Source organism: Mus caroli, unplaced genomic scaffold, assembly GCF_978045245.1.
Source record: "Mus caroli unplaced genomic scaffold, Mus_caroli_1 scaffold_10, whole genome shotgun sequence".
Taxonomy (NCBI): Eukaryota; Metazoa; Chordata; class Mammalia; order Rodentia; family Muridae; genus Mus; species Mus caroli.
The window spans coordinates 98,805,601-98,825,192 of NW_028227265.1; the positions used below are offsets into that span (position 1 = coordinate 98,805,601).

Consider the following 19,592-nt stretch of genomic DNA (forward strand, 5'->3'; position numbering starts at 1 on the left):
AGCAAAACCTGAGACTAAAACAAAACACTGGTAAATAAATACATAAAATTAGTATTTCTAATATAACTCAATGGAAAGTATGATATTAAAGATAAATTATAATCGCACATTTGTAATTTGAAGAAAAATATACTCTTACCACACCATGCATACACATTCATGTGTGCATTGGCGAAATAAGAATTGGGAGGGCCATGATTAAGGTTGTAGCTTTTACAACTTAGCACAGTTAGCCTGCAGCTCAACCCCACTCTATAATTTACTTAGCTGCATCATTTAATTTGGGAAGTTGTTCCATATCTCTTTGTCTGTTTGCCTTTGCAAACACTCGGTGGTAACTAATGTATTTTGCTCAAGAATTTGCTGGGAGGCTTGGGTGAATTAAAGTGCACAAAGCATTTTCTAGCACAGTCAGCACTCAGTCCATTCGAATCCCTGTGATGGGAGGAAGACCACAATAAAAAACATGACTCTCTTTCAACCATTTTCCACCCCGAGTTTATTTCATAATGCAGCATGAATGGGGTGCTGAGAGGTTTAAAAGTGAGTGTGATATGCCCTGTCTTCACAGAGCAGAGTGTGCACCTAAACATGAGTGAGCAATGTATCTACTCACTATTGTGCTGGAAAAGTGGTAGAGCAGTTGCCCAACCCAGCTTGAACATGTTGCAGACCTAATTTTTTGCTCCTCATTATTTGAAAATGCTTCCTGTAATACATTCACGCTGCTCCATACATAAGCTGTCATTCATCACTCCAATACTATTCTTTCGGGAGAACAGATTATGAATTGTGTAATAACTATGACCAATAATAAACAAGGCTATTTGCTGCTTGCTCGGAGGGATATAAATCAAGCCTGAGGGTAGTTGCATTTCCTAACTACCCCCACCTCTCAAAGGGGAGCTATCTATTACTGCAAAGTATCTGCAGTTTAAAATATTTGACTGATCAGCCCCAAATCAAAACAACTTGTGCCAATACTACAAAAAAAATTTTTTTTTTAATTATTTCAGGATTGTTGCAAAGAATTCAGGGTATGTCCTCATTCCTAACCTTATAATTCAAACTTATTTGTAGCACGTTGCATTTTGAAATGCACTCCTTCTGGGTGGGGGCATCTGTCCATTCAGTTTGGGTGGTTTCAGGCACAGAGTAACTAGGCTGAGTCAGTTCCTCTACAAGCATTAGTTCTTCCAACACTTGTGAATTGTGAAGGATGTGAACCTCTGAACCAAACTACTCCACCTGCCTTTCCATCTTGTTCTCCCTCAGATGCACTGCTCTTGATACCACGAAGTTTCCAGTCATAAGGAAAGTGCACTGGGCTCTGAGTCACTTACCTATCTAGTAATTCTCTGTGTCTTGGGATCAACATGGTAAAAGGGACTGGTGTTTAAAGTCCTTTTCAAATATGACCCTCAATAAATTTTCTGCACAGATTTACCCCTAACCTCAGCCAGGAACCATTGGTTCACCCATTTCCTTTGGAAGCCTTCCCCTGGCTCAAGTCTTCCCTGTCCACTTTGAGTAAAAATCTGCCATGAAATTTCCTGTTCCGGCTTCAGTATGGCTCCACTTTGTATGTTGCTAACTCTCCAATTACTATGGAGCTGCTGTCAGCCAATCAGTTAGCAACAATTGTAGGACTCTCTTTTCCTATCAACAAGATAAAAATATTGTCAGCTATTCTTACTTCACCAGATCATTTTGACCTGGGGGAAACTGAAAGAATTGTGGCGCACACTGCATAAACAGAATGAAATGCAATGATTACAATGTTGCTTTCCCTGAGAACCGAAAAGCATGTGGGTCACAGGGGGATATCTCTAACATCCCTGTTACTGTTATCACAGAATGTGTGACATTTAAATCTTGTTGACCTCGGGTTTGAGAACTTGTTTTACACTTTGACTGAATCTTGTAAATCTGGCCTGACGTTGACGAAATGTGCCGGATTGCTTTCTGTACACCAATCTTCTGAGTGGGTGGCCACGCTCAAGAGAAAATTGCCTCTGCCTTTTAATGTAATTATGGTGCAATTACGAAGTGCATATCATCTTGCTAAGGCTGACTGTGTAAGTTAAACATATCACTTTTTCATCACAGCCAGGAAACTAAACAGAGCATACCAAAAAAAAAAAAAAAAAAAAGGAATTATATGATGCTGATGTTGGTAAAATGTTGATGAAAATCCCATCTCTTATGTTCCTAAGGGTCAGGCTGCCCCAGCCCCCATCGCTCTCTTTCATAATGCTTCCATCCTCTTCCTTCAGCATCTTATCATACTATTCACATGGAAGATGAGTTTTCTTCCTTTCAATATAAAAAGTAACTGCTACTAACTTAATAACTAAATAGATTAAACAGTTGGGAAGCTTTGTCAGACTGCAACCACTTTAACATGTGAACAGTATCTTTTGGGTTACTATCACTGTGTTTTGTTTTGAGAAAGGTTTTCTGCCCACATAGTCCAGGCTGGCCTTGAATTCATGATCTTCCTGCCAATCTACTGTAGGACCGCGAAAGGCAGCCTGGTTCTTGGTTAAGCACAGGCTGGAAACCCTGGTGACCCTGAGGGATGTCAGGCGCTTTGCCAAGCTCCCGGACACTAGAATCCTGACACAAGGCTACAGTGTCTTTCAGCCCCTCCACAGATAGAGGACAAGACCACAGGTCACAGAGCATCAAGACAAATCTCCATTTTAATGAAATACTTAAAGGCCTTCAGGGCTTAGCCAATTAAACTCCCCTTCCAAGACACTCCTCCCTGAAAAGGGTGTTTAACCTCGGGCCCACCCTGAGAAAGTGAGATATGGTTTTCACTCATCTACTTTTGGCCATGACAAGAAATGCGTTAAAATCAAGGACTGCCTCTTTTCATCAGGATCTGCTGTGGGGAGACATGAGAAGAAGGCCTTTGCCAAACAAGCTGGCCCTTTCAGCACTCTCAGCCACAGCCTCCACCAAGCCAAGCCACCAGCGGCACCTGGGTGCCCAAGAGCCTGAGAACCAGAAGGCCCAGCCTACTTGCAGGTCCAGGGATCCTCGTGCTAGCCCGACACCCTCCCTACACAAGCGTGGGGTAAGCACAGTCAATTTCCCAAGTCCCACCTCTCCAAGTGACCCGAACCTTGTGGCAGAGTGGATGCAGGACACCCAAACCCTACAGTATACCACCATACCCAATTCACTATGTACCCTTGGGGGCCCTGGAACTCACTATGAACATTAGACTAGCATCACACTCAGAGATCTACCTTCCTCTGCCTCCCGCGTGCTAAGAACAGTGTGCACCACCACCCACCCCAGCCAGAGCTCTGATTTCATTTCTCTCTCGTCTTTGCCATAGATCCCTTTCAAGAAGCTTCCGTAAAAGCCATCCTGGTACTTCTCTGAAAACTTTCACCAAAACTTACCACTGGCCACATGGGCCTATGACTGACAAATTTAGAGAGCCCCTTCGTATCACCCATCCTACTTGAGCTGAACTGCAGAATGGCCACCCATTCACTGTAAAAGCCTCCTCCCTCGGCACTCAAAATGGACGGCTCCCCACTCTGACGTCCATCCACCTCCTCCTTCTTAGTTAGCAGTTTACTTTGTAAAGCAGAAACACCGCTGACTGAGCTGCTCACAGACTCAAAGCTAAGTCCCACTTTTCTAGTAGTAACTGATTCAGAAGCCCCGGTATAACTAGCAGGGAGCCAGACGATATAGGTTTAAGAACGAGCATGTGAAGCCCATCACACGGAAGAGCAAGGTTTACAGGAACCGGAGGGATTTCCTCACTCTTGACTGAGAGCCTCTGTGAGGGTGGCCTTGGTTTTCACCTACAGAAAGTCTTGAAGTACTACGACCACTCCCCTTTAAAGCTTAAAGTTGAACCCAGAACCCAAAAGAGGGCGTTTCTTTGATGTCATCAAGTAAGGCTTTGTGTTTAGCACTTTAGAGCTTGTTGCTATTATGTTTTATGATATTAATATATATTTAATATATATTAAATTTAATATATATTAAATTATATTATGATATTAATATATATTTAATATCATAAAACATAATAGACGTTCAAAAATTCGTTCTGAACGAAAGAAAAAAATCAGAGTTAATGGTTAGTTATAGGCTAACCTCTTTAGACTCAGTTTCCCTATCTGAAAAATGAGACAAGTTGTAATGGATTTGTATGTTTCTTTCTGATTTAAAACAGTTCTTGCTTTTATAAGAAAAATATTACTGGAACAATCTAGTGACTCTTTCATAACACAGAAACTAAATTCCATAGACTACTCTTTGGTCAAAATATATTAAATCGAAGATGGAAAAATTTTTTTTCTTTCCTTTAAATATGTTCTCCTATTGCTGGATGAAATGTGTTAGTTCTGGATGGAAGCCAATACAAGGCTTAGAAAAGAGTTAAGAGCCAATAGAGACATTGCATTTAATTATTTTAAAAGCATATTGTAAATTTCCCATCAGTTACATTATAATTTCTTTCCATTAATCATGAAGGACTAATGTTTTTAGTTTGGTCTCTTGGGAATAAAATTTGGATATATGTCTAACTCTCCTCAAGGCCTTGTCAACCTAAGGCACACACACTTGTGTGTGTGTGTGTGTGTGTGTGTGTCTTTTGGTCTTTGCTTTGTTCCCTCGCTCTCACTCCCCTAAAGGAGAGTTGAGTTCCAAATTTTAAAAAGTATCTTGGTATAAGGCAGAATGAATGTGGGTGACAGACCCCTGCAGAGTACTTGGAGAAAGAGATCCAAGCTGGTGGTGGGTGTTCTGAGGCAAGGCAGGAAGATAGGTGGAACTGTATGGTTGAAAAAATCAAGAGTCACAGGGGCTAATTCTGATGCTGCCATTAGCATATTCTGTGACCTTGGAACCCATGATTCTGTAAGATCTTTTAGATCAAGCCAGCCACTTGAACCTTCCTCTTTACTGTATCAGGGCTCCTCCCAGGGTTAGCCTCCATTGACCTCACATTTAATTCTATGCCCTTGGTTTTATGAAAGACCATCATAAGAAGCAGTGTATGAAGCCTAGTGCTAATGTAAGTGTAAATCTATGCTGGTAGCTGCACTAGAGAGAGTATTTATGAAAATCCATGTGAAATAACCTCATATAAATTAAGTCTAAGAAAACTGCCTCTTCTGGGCCTTTAACAACAATTATTTATTAATACAGGTAATACTTTCTGTGCCACCACAATGCCCAAAGATTTGCCTTTTATTTTCATTTCTAAATTTTAGATAGCAAAGTACAAAAAATATATATACATATATATTGTTCAATACAAAATTAATCACATTAAAATGTTAATATACTGCATTCAAGCTTTCCATACTTGAGATTATTATACATATGCATTTGTGTGTTCCATATTTATATTATTGTACTATAACATTGTTTATGTGATTAGAAAACATGAATCACCGTTGTCATTGTAAAGACAGAGACAGTGCAAACTGAGTCTGGAGCAGTATCACCAGCCTCCATCGTTAGCAGCAGTATTTTCCTTGTAGCACTAGAGACACTTTGTGTTGTAAGAGATTAAAAGCCTTCTCTATGGGATCCTGTGAGACAAAAGCTGTCATCTTCACAAAGGTGTCAAGATGCAAACATAAAGGTTCCTGTGCAGGAGACTTGTCCCCAAGTTGTGTAACCTTGAAGTGTTTGGACCCTTAGGTCTTTGGGGATACAGTCCTTGAGGTCTAACCCTGCTCTCCCAGAGTGAGTTATTTCCATGACAATGAGTTGTTTCCAAGAAACAAGTTCTACCCTGGATCTCCTTGCCTCTTCTCTCACTAAATGATCTCTCTCTCTCTCTCTCTCTCTCTCTCTCTCTCTCTCTCTCTCTCTCTCTCTTTCACACACACACACACACACACACACACACACACACACTGTCTTGACAGGTTGTAACACAGCCACCTCCCAATCTTAGACTGTGAACTGAATAAGTCTCTTTTCCTTATTAAAAAGGAAATAGCAAAAGTTATTTTGCAAAAGTTATTTTGCTACAATAACGTAAAACAGTAACATAATACATTTTTATTTTACTAGATGATAAACAACCTGTTGAGTAAGGGATCTTTGACAATAATTCACAATAAAATAAAAATTCCTTTATTACTCAGCTTTTAAAGAACTCATTGAGACTTCTGAACAATGGTCAGCGTTTCCAAGGGTGAACATTATAGACATACTGCCCCATCTTGGAAATTTTCTTTTATTTCTGACTTCTGAAATTCTCCTTTTTCTTCTCTTTATCTTTAATCTTGTGACATATCTCCACTTCAACTCCTGCAATGATCGCCAGCACTATGAGTGATATTATAATCACAAATTTAAACCTTCTTCTTCCAGGGCAATGAGATAGAGTGTCACTAAAAAGACAAACAAGCTCACTGTAGCTCAACAAAACCTACTCTCACTCATTTGGAAGAAAGTTGGTTAAAGAGGATTTACAAAGAGATTTTATTTTTAAAAACTTTTAGAATCTCTGTAAGGTAAGAGAAATGGCCTTGAGGGGTGAGCAGTTGGCCCCTGGATGATGACAGCTTAGGACAGCAAGGGAAAGCATACTCTATGGGTAACACCATCTACTGACAGTATCTAGCATTGTAAGTCTTATTGCGGGGGGAGGTGGGGGTGGTTTTTTTTTTTTTTTTTTTTTTTGAGACAGGGTTTCTCTGTGTAGCCCTGGCTGTCCTGGAACTCACTCTGTAGACCAGGCTGGCCTTGAACTCAAAACTCCACCTGCCTCTGCCTCCCAAGTGCTGGGATTAAAGGCATGGGCCATCATACCGGCATAAGTCTTATTTCTTATATTAGAAATTTGAATTCTAAAAAAAATCCAGGTTGCTTTCCACCCATCAAAGTTTTCCATACACAGATATTTTATAGAGATATACCCACAATCACTTAAATACTCACAATCTAATATATATATATAGCATTTATTATTTGCATGGCCATCCTTTTGAAGCAGTATGTTTACATGCCACCCATCCTGGCCTCAATTACATGGATTTCCTTTCTCTGTCTCTGAGATCTCTGGCGTGTATCATCATCTCTGAAAACATTTATTAATTATAGTCTAATATAGCAGTGGTTCTCAACCTGGGGGTCATGGCCCCTTTGGAGGTCAAATGACCCTTTCTCAGAGGTCACCTAAGACTATTAGAAATATCATATATTTACATTATGATTCACAACAGCAGCAAAATTACAGTTATGAAGAAGCAACTAAGGTTTGGAGAGATGGCTCAGCGGTTAAGAGCACTGACTGTTCTTCCAAAGGTCCTGAGTTCAAATCCCAGCAACCATCATGGTGGCTCACAACCATTCATAGTGAGATCAAATGCCCTCTTCTAGTGTGTCTGAAAACAGCTACAGTGTACTTACATATAATTAATTAATAAATAAGTAAATTTAGAAAAAAAAAGAAAAGAAAGGGCAACTAAAATAAAGTAATTTTATGGTTGAGGTCACCACATGAAGAACTGTTGCAGCATTAGGAGCGTTGCAGACCACTGAACTCTAGTTTACATATGGAACTCATCATGAACATGCTATACATTGTATACATCCAGGTAATAAATGAAAAAGTGGTTTTGGGAGGATGCTAAAGCAGCAATTTTAAGTCATTCCCCTGCTAGTTGTTTTCAGGATGTCAAGGTGGTATAGAATTAACAAGTAATCAAGACTCAAAGCAGGGACCCAGGACCAGTAGACTCGATGTGAACTGATCAATCTGAAAATAACTTGTCTAAAGGGATAGGCAACAGATGGTGGCCTAGGATCCAAAGTCAACCATAGTCTCAGGCAGGTCCTAACACAGTTACCTTGAAGGCTTCTGTAAGATCTCAAGAGCAGCCTACAAGGTCATACTTCTCTTTGTGCCTAAAGAATATCAGGAGCTTTAACTGAAAGGTGGGTTTCATGCTTTTGAAATCAAGGCAAAAGATAGGCAGCATGTTCTTGTGATACACAACATAACAACAGACACACAAGGGCTTCTAGGGGATATGTTTGTCTCCTCTCTTTTTGCTATACACTACTATTTATATTCCGTGTGAAGTTACTTGCTAACTGTAGCTTTTTGTTGACTTGTGGTGCAAATAATTTCAGCAAAGTAGAAGAGATAATCCCAAAGATTCATTGCTCTTGGACATTAAACATTTATATTCCATGTAACAGCCTTACCTTAATATTTTCTTATTAAGTTGCACATAAATATACTGGTCTCTTAGATGCTTTCCAAGGCAGTCACAATATTGTACTATCTCCCTTATTAATTGCTTTGTTTAACAATACCTAAATTCTAAGTCCTTTCCACTAGGAATCATGTCACTCCATTCTCTCTATGTGTTATTGTCAGTCCATAAACTTTCACCTTCAACTTGGATTTCATTACCCATGTTGTCACAGCCTCTGGTCATGACTGAACAACACTCTCCAGGAAACATTTGATCTCCTGTCATATGTTGTTCTATAAGGCCAACCACTAAGTCCAAAAGAAAGACTGAGACAAGATTGTACCAAACTCTAAAAGAGCTGTAGCTGGAAGCTCAGAGAACAAGTTGATGTGAAGACTCTAGTCCTTGGCATCTGAAAAACAGCAGAAGGAAGATCATCCCCACAACTTCCCCCTGCCCTTCCCTGAGACAGACAGGTCTAGAGACCTAGGAAGAATTCTCTGGTCTTCCTCTGAGGGAGATGCTAAGGTCCTCATTCAAGAAGAGATCTTCTTATATCCACAAGAAAAGAAATGGTGACATTGCAATGTTACAAGAGTCTGGATACATAAAGATGTGACAAGTTCCTTCCAGTCTGTCACCACGCCATACTGTCCAACCTTGCTTCGCTGTAACTGCCTCAAGCTGCTTCTCTTTTGTCATGGGAGTCATTCAAGTCTCCTTGATGATTTGTGTCTTGGTTTCTGAAGGCTCCCATGTAATGAAAATGTGTATTAAGTAACTCTTTGCTAGGAAAGATAAATTGCTGCCAATTTAAAGACTAAATTATCTTTATTGATGATTCCAGTGCTGAACAAAATGCTCTACTATAAAATGCAGTGGGTGATCTTATGAGATTGGTTTTTACGGGCAAAAAAATGATTACAGAAAGCAAAAATGGGAAATAGCAGTGGACTGGCCATTTCAAAGATGAGTTCCTTGGAGATTGCTAAGAATGCTGGCTCAAGTAAGCTGGGCCTCTCAACTGTTGCTATGAGTATCTTGGTATAGGGAAAACAGGTTGACATCAACAGCACAACTGCATGACATGTAGCATAACTAATTTCATCTTATTTAGTCCTGTTGAAGGCGAATACAGGAACCTAGTTCAAACCACTGGCCTCCCATAAATTTTGTTTGGTAATATTTTCCCTTTTCAATATTCCCTTTATCATAAAGTCACATACATGTGTACACACACACACAAAGGTACTTATACATACAAAGAAATGTACACATGAATGCATGTGAATATGCTCATGCATGCATACTTGGCAGATACTCAAAGGCACACATGTGCTTGCACACACAGACATACACATGTGTAAACACAAGCAAGAATATACTCAAACACACATATACAAACTAATGTGTCCATTTTGCACTCTTTAGATGCAGGTACACATGTGTGCATATGTATGCATGCATAGCCATATATCTAAACGCATATATCCATATGCACAGGTATACACATTCACACAGATATATACATACATAGGCCCATAAAGATATGTGCACATGATATGTGAATAGACATGTGTTCACACACCCATAAACATACATTTACACCTATATGCATGCCCATACTTATGCACATACACAGGGACATGTACATGATCACATAGATGCACACATTCATGCATGCTCAGGAACATTCACACACACACACATGTGCACACATGCATGCTCACACATGTAGGCACACACACACACACACAAATGCACACATATGTACGTTGCTTCTTTTAGTTGCTGCCTCCAAGAAACCTTACTAGCTACAGCATAAACAAGTTTATGTTTGCCTTAACACCCTAATTATTGAAATTCCATGCATCTGTGTAACTGGCATGTTTTTTTCCTGTCTGGCCTATGACTGGTAGAACAGCAGTGCCGGGACTCAAATCAGGCAGGTGGCCTTCATCTTGTAGCTCAGGTCTTGTAGCTCAGGGTAGGGGCAAACAGAAAGTCGGGGTTTCCCTTACTCAGCAACAGGAGCCGGCCTCTGCTCACACCTAATCTCAGACACTATTTTACCCGAGAGAAACAGCCTTGGACAGAGCCATGCATAACAGCATAGCTTCTCCTTGTCTCCTTTCCAGCACAGGATCTGGGCTTTAACTTTGCAAACACTGTAGGCTATTTTTCTAAGATTAAAAAAAACGCTGTTGGTCCCACACACACACACTGCCCCCAAAAGGTACAATCAGTTCCAGCAACAAGGAAAAACTGACATTTTGAAAAACACTAAAAAAGAAAAAAAAAAAGTCGTTCTATGTCTTAGGTTTCACATATCTGAGAGCTGATTCCCCAGCAGAACTCTAGGTCAGTGTATTTTCTTCTCAAAAAGTCTGCTGGAAGTTGAAGGTGCCATGACTGATGTGAAACAGCAGAGAACCTTCCCAGGGTCTGTGATTACTCCCACCCAAGTCATCACTAGTAGCCCCACTTGTGTTACTTGAAATGTTTATTTAATTCATTAAGGATGATTTAAAAGCAAATGCAAAAAAAATGTATAATTAGCAATTCAGGCTAGCTGAAACAAAGCATGATTTAGCTGTTTGTACTCAGTAGTGTTTTAGAAAATCTAAGGGTGGGTCTTAGTGGTTCCCATAACTCTGTTCTACCTTTTGTCGATGGAATGCTCTAATAGCCTTTTTTCTTTTTCCAGTGTACCTCTGCTCCTGAATTAACTAACATGAGCAAGCCTGCCCCTCACCTAGCTAGCTAATGCTTCAACAAACCCAACGGCCCGTATGTGGATTCCCAGCTGATGGCATTGTCTGGAGATGCTGGAACCTTTGAGAGGTGGGGCCTAGTGAAGGAAATTAAGACATTGTGGGTGTGCCTCAAAGGAGACACTGGCACTTTAACCCTATTAGCTTCACCATTAGATAACCAGACCTCATTCCACCATGAACTTCCTCCCATGATTTTCAGCTTCATGTTCCCAGAAACAGTGGGGCCAACAGATCCTGTCCTTAAACTTCTGAACCAATGAGCCAAGTCTTTTTTTTTTTTTTTAACTTTTTAAGTTGTGTATATCAGGTGTTTTATCACAGTGATAGAAAACAAACTCAAAAATCAGGGTCTTCATTTTAAGGGTTATAATCAGAGAAGGGGCCAGCAGTAATGGAGACAGGCCATGCTCACATAATGTTACTGGGCCACTTTCGGGGGTCTCTTTCGGTTGTTATCTGATACTCAATCCTATGTCACATATTACTCAAAAGAATAAAACAAAATGTCATCAATAAAAAAATGTCATCCACTATAATCTGAATGATAAAAGAAAATAATAAAAACCAAATGCTTAAAAATGCTTGAACGTTTCTCTTTATGCCCTGGCTGTCCTGGAACTCACTTTGTAGACCAAGGCTGGCCTAAAACTCAGAAATCCACCTGCCTCTGCCTCCTGAGTGCTGGGATTAAAGGCTACCACTGCACAGCACAGATTATATTTTAATTATGACATATTTCTCCCTTCCCTTCCCTCTCGCCAAACTTTCTCATATACCCCTCCCTGGTCTCCTTCAAATGCATGGCCTCTTCTTTTCATTAATTGTGTGTGTGTGTGTGTGTGTGTGTGTGTGTATTACATGTATATTACATATATATTACATATAATATATATATAACAATTATATATTATATATTATATATAACCCTAAATCTAACCTGTTGAATCCATATGTTATTTGTAAGTAAGTTCCCGGGTTGACCGTTTGACACTGAGCATCAATTGGTTCATCTTGCCCTGGGGAGGGCCACCTCTCCCCCTCCAAGGATTGTTCAGTTGCCTGTAGTTCTTTTTGCAGAGCTTGGGCCTCCTGAGCCTTTCCCCATCCTGTTTGGCATGTTTGTTGTTGACCTCCTTGTTCAGTTCATGTTTGAATAGTGGTGGTAGTGAAACTTAATAGGTATAGCTTCTGACACACTGGATACACAACCTCACAGCAAACTCTGGCTCTTACAATCTTGACACCCCCTCTTCCACAACGTCCCCTGAGCCTTAGGTGTGGGGAGTGTCTTGTAGATGTATTCATTCAGACTGGGCTCCTTATTCTGTATTTTGGTTAGTTGTTGTTTTCTGTAGTAGTCTACATTTGTTGCAAAGAAAAGTTTTCTTGATGAGTGGCGAAGACTATATTTAGTGGTGGGTTTAGAACACATGTTTATAGATTTTCTTGCTCAGGTTAGCAGATTAGTAGTTGAATATTCAACTCCAATACACATAATGCACTAACACCAATTTATTAGCTAAGTTTCCAGTGCCAGGCATGATCTCGCTCATGTTCAGCATGTCTTCAGTCCAACTATCGAGCAGTTGGTTACCTCCAAGGTATGAGTGCCACTACTGCACCCATAAGGTTATTGTGCCATGCTAGTCATTGATGCAATTTGTAGGCATCATAACTAGGTAAGACTGTTGGGTGCCTCCCTCCTTTTGAAGCTTGCATGGCAACTTCAGATAGCATGAAAGTTAGTCCTGAAAGTAAGGGAATTCAGGTTAATTCTAACACAGGAATTCTTGATACAGCCACCGTGCTTTAAAAATTAGGAAGAAAGAAAACATAAAGCATCGTAGAAGAGGAAAGAGTTGTCAAAGCTATAAATCCTCTACGGGCATAATAAATGCTAGGCCAGATTTATTATCATCATCATTATTGTTGTGAACAATGTATAATACCCTAAGGAAAATATTTAATATGACTATAACATTTATAGCACATGATACCATAAAAATCTTTCAGTAGTGGGATAGGAAGAGAGACAGGGGGACTGTGCCATGCTGCAAAAGACTCACACAACTGAGCACATAGTTTTATCTCTGACAAGTTATTCCTATAACCAAGGGTATATAACACTTTGCATGACTGACCATTTGACTCTGGGCATCACTAGGTGGCAGGCCACTACTTTGATCCATGCCCCCAGGATATTGTGCTATTTAAACCAACCCCCATCTCTAACCTCTGACTTCTTAGAATGGTATTATAGTCAGTGGGGTTGGGCCCTTGAAGCTATGCCTATTCATCACTGAACATGGCCTGAGTTGTTCCTGTTGAATCATGCTTAGTTACCACAAATCAAGCCTATATCACTAAGGAACTGTTGCACTCCCTTCTGTGTCCCAAGGCTTACTTTGATACTAATGGACCTAGAGTCTATCCTATCCCAAGAGAAATGTATTCAGAATCTAACTCTGCTAGCCTTGACATCCCTTGACTCATTCTGGGCAGCCACAGGAACTGCCTTCCTTTCTTATCTCTGATGCATGGTGAGGGGTATTGAGAATAAATGCTATGAACATAAGCCTGACTCCTCAAGTGCCTAAATCTGATCCCAGCCCAATGGTTGATGTTTGTTCCAAGTCCCCATCTTGCTAGGCTTATGGTGAAAGAGACTAGACCTGAACATTGCTACAAAGAAAAGTGAATAGGTGAGTATAGGTTAGTAAAAGGTTAAAAAACAGATGGATATGAAAATCTCCATATATAGACATAGAATGCACATATACATATATGTACACATAAGTATTCATGTATGTGTACCTGTAGTGTATATGCTTCTTAAAGAGACCTGCGAACTTCTGGCCCTGTGAACTCCATTATCTCTAGTAGAAGAGCTTCCTCTATGCATTTTAAAAGGTCCTCACCCAAGAGAAGCAAAGAGATAGGATATCCTAACTATGCAGTAGCAACGTCAATTGTGAGTTCTCCCTGAAGGGCAAATGCTCTGCTAAAACCCCACTTTGTTCTTCCACATAGTCCTCTCTACAACCCTGAGCATTGGTTCTATTGGTGTGTGCATTTTATAGCAGAGGGAATGAGAGAATGTGAGGCTCCAGTGACTCGCAGGACCAGACAGAGAATGAGAGAAGTGGACGCTCAGCTTCATTTCACGTGTTGAAGACGTGTGCCTTCCTTCCTCCTCAGCTTAGACTAGCTTTCCATCAAGCAACCTACCTACCACAGGCAGGTAGTGTGGAGTCGTCACAATGTTTGACCTCCCCATCCCTAGCCTTTAGAAGGGTAAGAAGCCACGTGTAGCAATCTATCAGCCTGGCTGGCAAATGGTCCTTATTGCCTCAATATTGAGCTATAGAGAAGCACGTGAGTGGAGTGTTTGGGTAGAGCAAACATCCCAGAAACTGAGGCTCTAGGGGGCAGGGAGGCCAGTGACTGTTAAACTCCAAAACACTCAGCATGGCTTCTATCTCCTCTTTTGATGGTTTCTAACAATTTTATTGGAGATTAGCCTTGCCTAAATATCGATTAACCTTGGTGAAAATGAATACATGGTCAATATGAATCTTTTAAACTCTTGAAATCCAAGTTCCTATCACTCCATTAAAGAAGAATCTTGCTGGCTCTGACTGTGACTTGATGGTAAAGTGCAGAGACTTTCAGAAATATCACCTAGTATTGCAGTTCAGCTACGGTTGAGGAGATCCACGGTGGAAATTTAAAGAGGATTTACCAGCATGCTTACCTCGTGGTCTCCTGAAACCATTTTGGTCAGGGCATGGGAATAAATTCATAGCTGATTATAGTAGATCTTTCAAGTTTCACTCAGAAACTCTTCAGTTTGACATTTATATCAATTTCAAATGTATTTCATTATTTAATAGTGTTATCTATTTTAAAGTTCTAATGACACTAACAAGTATCCTACATTTATTACAGTGATACAAATAGAAGTATGAAAACTCTTCATCATCTTCATACTTTTGCCCACCAGAGACAGAATAATGTCTGCCTCCTGGCCTGTGTGAGGAATTACACACTGTTGATCTCCTTTGAAACTCGGTGATACACTGTGTTATTCACCCTGGAAAATCATGAATGATAAGGAGGAAAGTGTGCCTGTTAGAGCAGTTTCTCAACTTAGAATGCCCTACTGGATTCTCTCCTCAGAGAACAGCACAGACAGAGATGCATTCTGCCATGACAGACTCATAAACAAAACAATTTCCCAACAATATGGAATCGCCAAAGGGTGAAAACCCGATTACATTCTGATCACAGAAAATAAGTCATGGTGCCTTTGTCTGGGAGTGAATGGAGATAAAATGATTAAGGCGTAATCAAATATTTTGCTTTCCTGGAGTGAGAAGGATCAGAGGATGACTTGAATTATACCAGAAAATGAAAGTATGCCGTGAGCTTAAAGAAAGAGCAGATGCTGGAGTGGAGGGGGGGGGGGATGCCTTCCATAATAATGGAAGACATGCAAACGTGCATGTGAACACAGGCAGACAACCTAAGCTGTTCAAGTGACAAAACAATAAGCATTTATGTCTGAGTAACTAAAATCTAAACAAATATCATAGAAAAAGAGGGGGAAAAAAGCTGTAACGTACAGTTTAAAGGAAAAGAATTTCTAGGGAGGATGAAGGCACAATAGCCATTTATCATACTATCTGTGGGTTCTCCAAAGGGCCTTCCCAGAATGCAACTATTCACCTGCATGTTCACATGAATTCTATGGGCCCCCTAGAGTATTTAAAATATGGTGTGGTTAATTAGAAAAGAGAGACAAAAAAAATACAATAAAGATAAAGATCATGTGAAACCAGAAATAAAGCCATGACTTATGACGTCATTAGCTGCAATGACTAGTATGAGTAGCAGAAGTATTATAGCACTACTGCTCAACAACCTGAGATGATACCAAATGGGTTTAAGGTCAATTGCAAAAAAAGAAGCAACTACTAGTACTAAGTTTATGAAATTCATGCCCTTTCTTAATATATTAATGGAAACTGTCTCCAAAGTCCTGCAGATTTCATATCTCCTGACTAGAGATAACACTGTATAAGATGTGATTCACTGGTAGGAAGGAATTAAATAGTAATGTCTGAAAAATGTTGCTACTGGACATCATTAGCAAAGATGGGGCTTGTGAGTCTCAGGGACAATAAAGCAAGCAAACAAGGAAGCCCAAGGAGGGAAGGGCTTAGAATGAAAAAGCCATATGTGCAAAGGACTATTCTGCCACTCTGCATGTGACCACCAAATTGCTTTTATGCTCTGAAAGTATCCTGGGTGTTAAAGTGAGATCCAGGCAAACACTGTCCATTCAGCAATGCCACTGTCAAACAGTAGCCAAGAGCTCCGTACCTAAGAAGCACTACAAAGAAAGCTTTGGCATTATTCCACGAGTGTTAGAAGCAACTCTGTCTGACAAAGGGGCTTTAAATTGCTCACCTTGTCATCTCAACCTGCTGACACAAGTAATGATAAGGGACCACCAGGAAGATGGAGGCTCATTGCTTGAGACATCTGACAGCAGAGAAGGAAGGATATGTTTTTCAAAGAATCCTGGCAGGAAATATGGGCTTCTAAACAAATCAAATGATTAAAACATAATACTTAAAGGCTCCATCTTGAACATATGAAAAAGCAAACTCCAGACTGACCACATCGATCAAGAGGAGCTAAGCCATCATTTCAACAGTCCACTCATCTTGCTCATCCTTGTCTTTGCAAGGGAAAGACTCCAAAGAGCCCCCAAAGACTTCACACAAAACCAGTCCTGCTTGTCAGGATCCTACCCAGACATTCAGGTACTGAGATGGTGCATAGTTAGGGGTACCAGAGGCTGAAAACCTCTAACTAACTTTCTCTTACTATTCTGGGGGCCAGAAGCTGATGGCTTCTGGCAATTGACTCCTGCTGATAGCATTTAGAGATTAGGAAAAGAAACCTGAAACTTAGTTCCTAGGGCTCTTTACTGTGATTCAGGGGCCCCTAGGCTGGCCAGGCTAGAGGCTCTGAGTTCATTAACTCTTCATGTTCCAGAGAGAAAGAAAAGGGGTAAAGAAAAAGTCATGCATACGCATGCACACACTTGGCCGGGCCCAACCATCAGTTTCATCGATTTTTACATGTGCACATGCATATTTATATATGCATATGCATGCATATCCCTACATATGTATCTATGTACATACATATAGACAGATATCATATATTCATAACCACATACACATATATATACATATACATACACGTTCATACACATATACACATACATATATTCATACATACCTTTGGTGGAGAGAGCAGAGCCCCAACAGCCACACTTTATTTTTTTTTCTCAGACTTTTTACAGCTTCTTAGACAAAAGATTTTTTTTAAATTACCCCAGAGATAAAATGTTACACAAAGGAGAGTTACAAAAGGATGCTGATAGTAAGTTCAAAGCAGTGTTTCATTCTATAAGCTCATTATAAGCTCAAAGCAACAGTTTCATATGACTTTGCTTTATCATAGCACACATGGGTGGCCTCATCCTTAGACCTAACTTAAAGTGAATGCTTTTCCTTGACCACAAATCTGATCCAAGCCTATTTTTCATCTTAGTGTAATTTATGAAAGCTGATTGCACTCTATTACACAGCCTTTATTTACTGTTTTATGAGGAGGAGAAGGAACATTCTATTCTTGATTATAATTTTATTATATCTTTCTGGCAAAACAACTAAAACCATCTCGTTAAATGGTCTTCTGAAAACTATTTGAATCAAATTAGGAATTCTATAAAGTCATTAATTCATCTAAACAGCATTAATTCATGAAAGTTCACCTTCATGTTGATCTGTGGGAAATTTGCCCAATAGTGTGGGCTGATGTCAACTATATAATAATGGCAAGACTATATGGCAATAACTATATAATAATGGCAAGAAAGGCATATCAGTAGAGTGAAGCAATCCTGGGATGAATTCTCTGGGGCCCATGCCTCTCAGAGCACACCCATTACAGTCCATCTCCAGAAAACTCACTTGCTTGCCATAACCTTCCCCACATGACTTATGCCATCTGCTACTGTGGTCCCACAGCTAAAGTAGAAGCACAGTAGTCACCTTCCAGAACAGACCTGGGGTTTTCACATCCAGGAGAGGAAGGAGGTATTCTTTTACCATTTCTAGTTTGTGCCCCTTACCCTGGCCTCACTTGCCTCTTGCACCCACTTGACATCACAAGAAGTCCTTCCTATGGGGAAGCTAAAGTGAAGTCACAGGATTCAGGGTTACTGTTTACATTTTAGTGCTCTTACAAGGCTTTTTATATCCTTCGATCTGCTCTTTCCTTCTTATTTATTTATATGTTTAAGGATTAATAAAAGCTTTAGAAATAAATTTGTCCTGGGTGAATGAATTTTTAGTTCACAAGTCTTTTCTCCATAAACTCTCTAAACCTTGATTTATTCTACAGTTGAGTGTAGTCACAACTCTGTGATGACTGAGGAGAGATTTCTAAACTTCACACGTATTGCTTTCTTAGGTTGAGAAGAAAACCATGAAATACAATTTGAGCTGTAAATGGGTTTTACCTTCTGAGATAGAAAATACTTTATGACAATACCGATCGGGGGAGCTATTCAGATTATGTTTAACCAAGGTTGATCTAGGAACCTGCATATGGTGTGTATAGATGTAGATATAGATATATAGATATATATAGACATATAGATATATATTGCTCCCTGAGCAAAACAAAACAAAACAAAAACAAAATGTGAGACAGTTTCACTTTGCTTCTGTTTTCTCTAGGTCAATGCAAAGCAGTCTCACAATGTCAATAACACCACATCATGGGACTCTTGTAAGGATTTAGAATAATGACGGCCTAGGACTTTCATATCAGGGCCCAGCAAGATGATTTAGCAAGTATAGGTATTTGCTGCCAAGCATAACAACCTGAATTGGATGCCTGGGACTAATGTGGTAAAAGTAGGAAACCAACTCCCTTGCACAAATAAATAAATGTAACCACACCAAAAAAAAAAATATCTGAAGGAACTTTCATTTAGAAATTTACATCATGACTTATGAGTATGTCTGGCATATGTCACTTCTTTTGTCCTTAAGACAAGCCACAGCTAAATAGAAAAGTAGTTCTAGATTGATCAGTCAGCTATGAAGATTGTCACAAGCAGTGAAAATGATACACAAAGATACATGACATAGGCTAATTCTGAATTCTCCTGAGTTATATGTTAGAATAGCTTGTGCTATAACAAAATTATGTGGTGTATTCCTTGCTTCATGGAGCCTTTGAAAGGCACCATGTGGACTGGCGAGATGGCTTAGTGGGTAAGAGCACTGACTGCTCTTCTGAAGGTCCTGAGTTCAAATCCCAGCAACCACCTGTAATGAGAACTGACGCCCTCTTCTGACTTGTCTGAAGTCAGCTACAGTATACTTATGTATAATAATAAATAAATCTTTGGGCCGGAGCAAGCAGAGTTGACCTGAGCGAGTGGGGCTGACCGGAACAAGCAGAGGTCCTAAAATTTCAGTTCCCAACAACCACATGAAGGCTCACAACCATCTGT

The 19,592-nt window shown here is 39.9% G+C and overlaps 1 pseudogene; it reads left to right on the forward strand.

The window, feature by feature from the left end:
- Positions 1-2,905: 2,905 nt before the first annotated feature.
- The window catches only part of LOC110300187 (eukaryotic translation initiation factor 3 subunit H pseudogene), a 67,140-nt pseudogene continuing 50,453 nt past the window's right edge, over positions 2,906-19,592 (forward strand).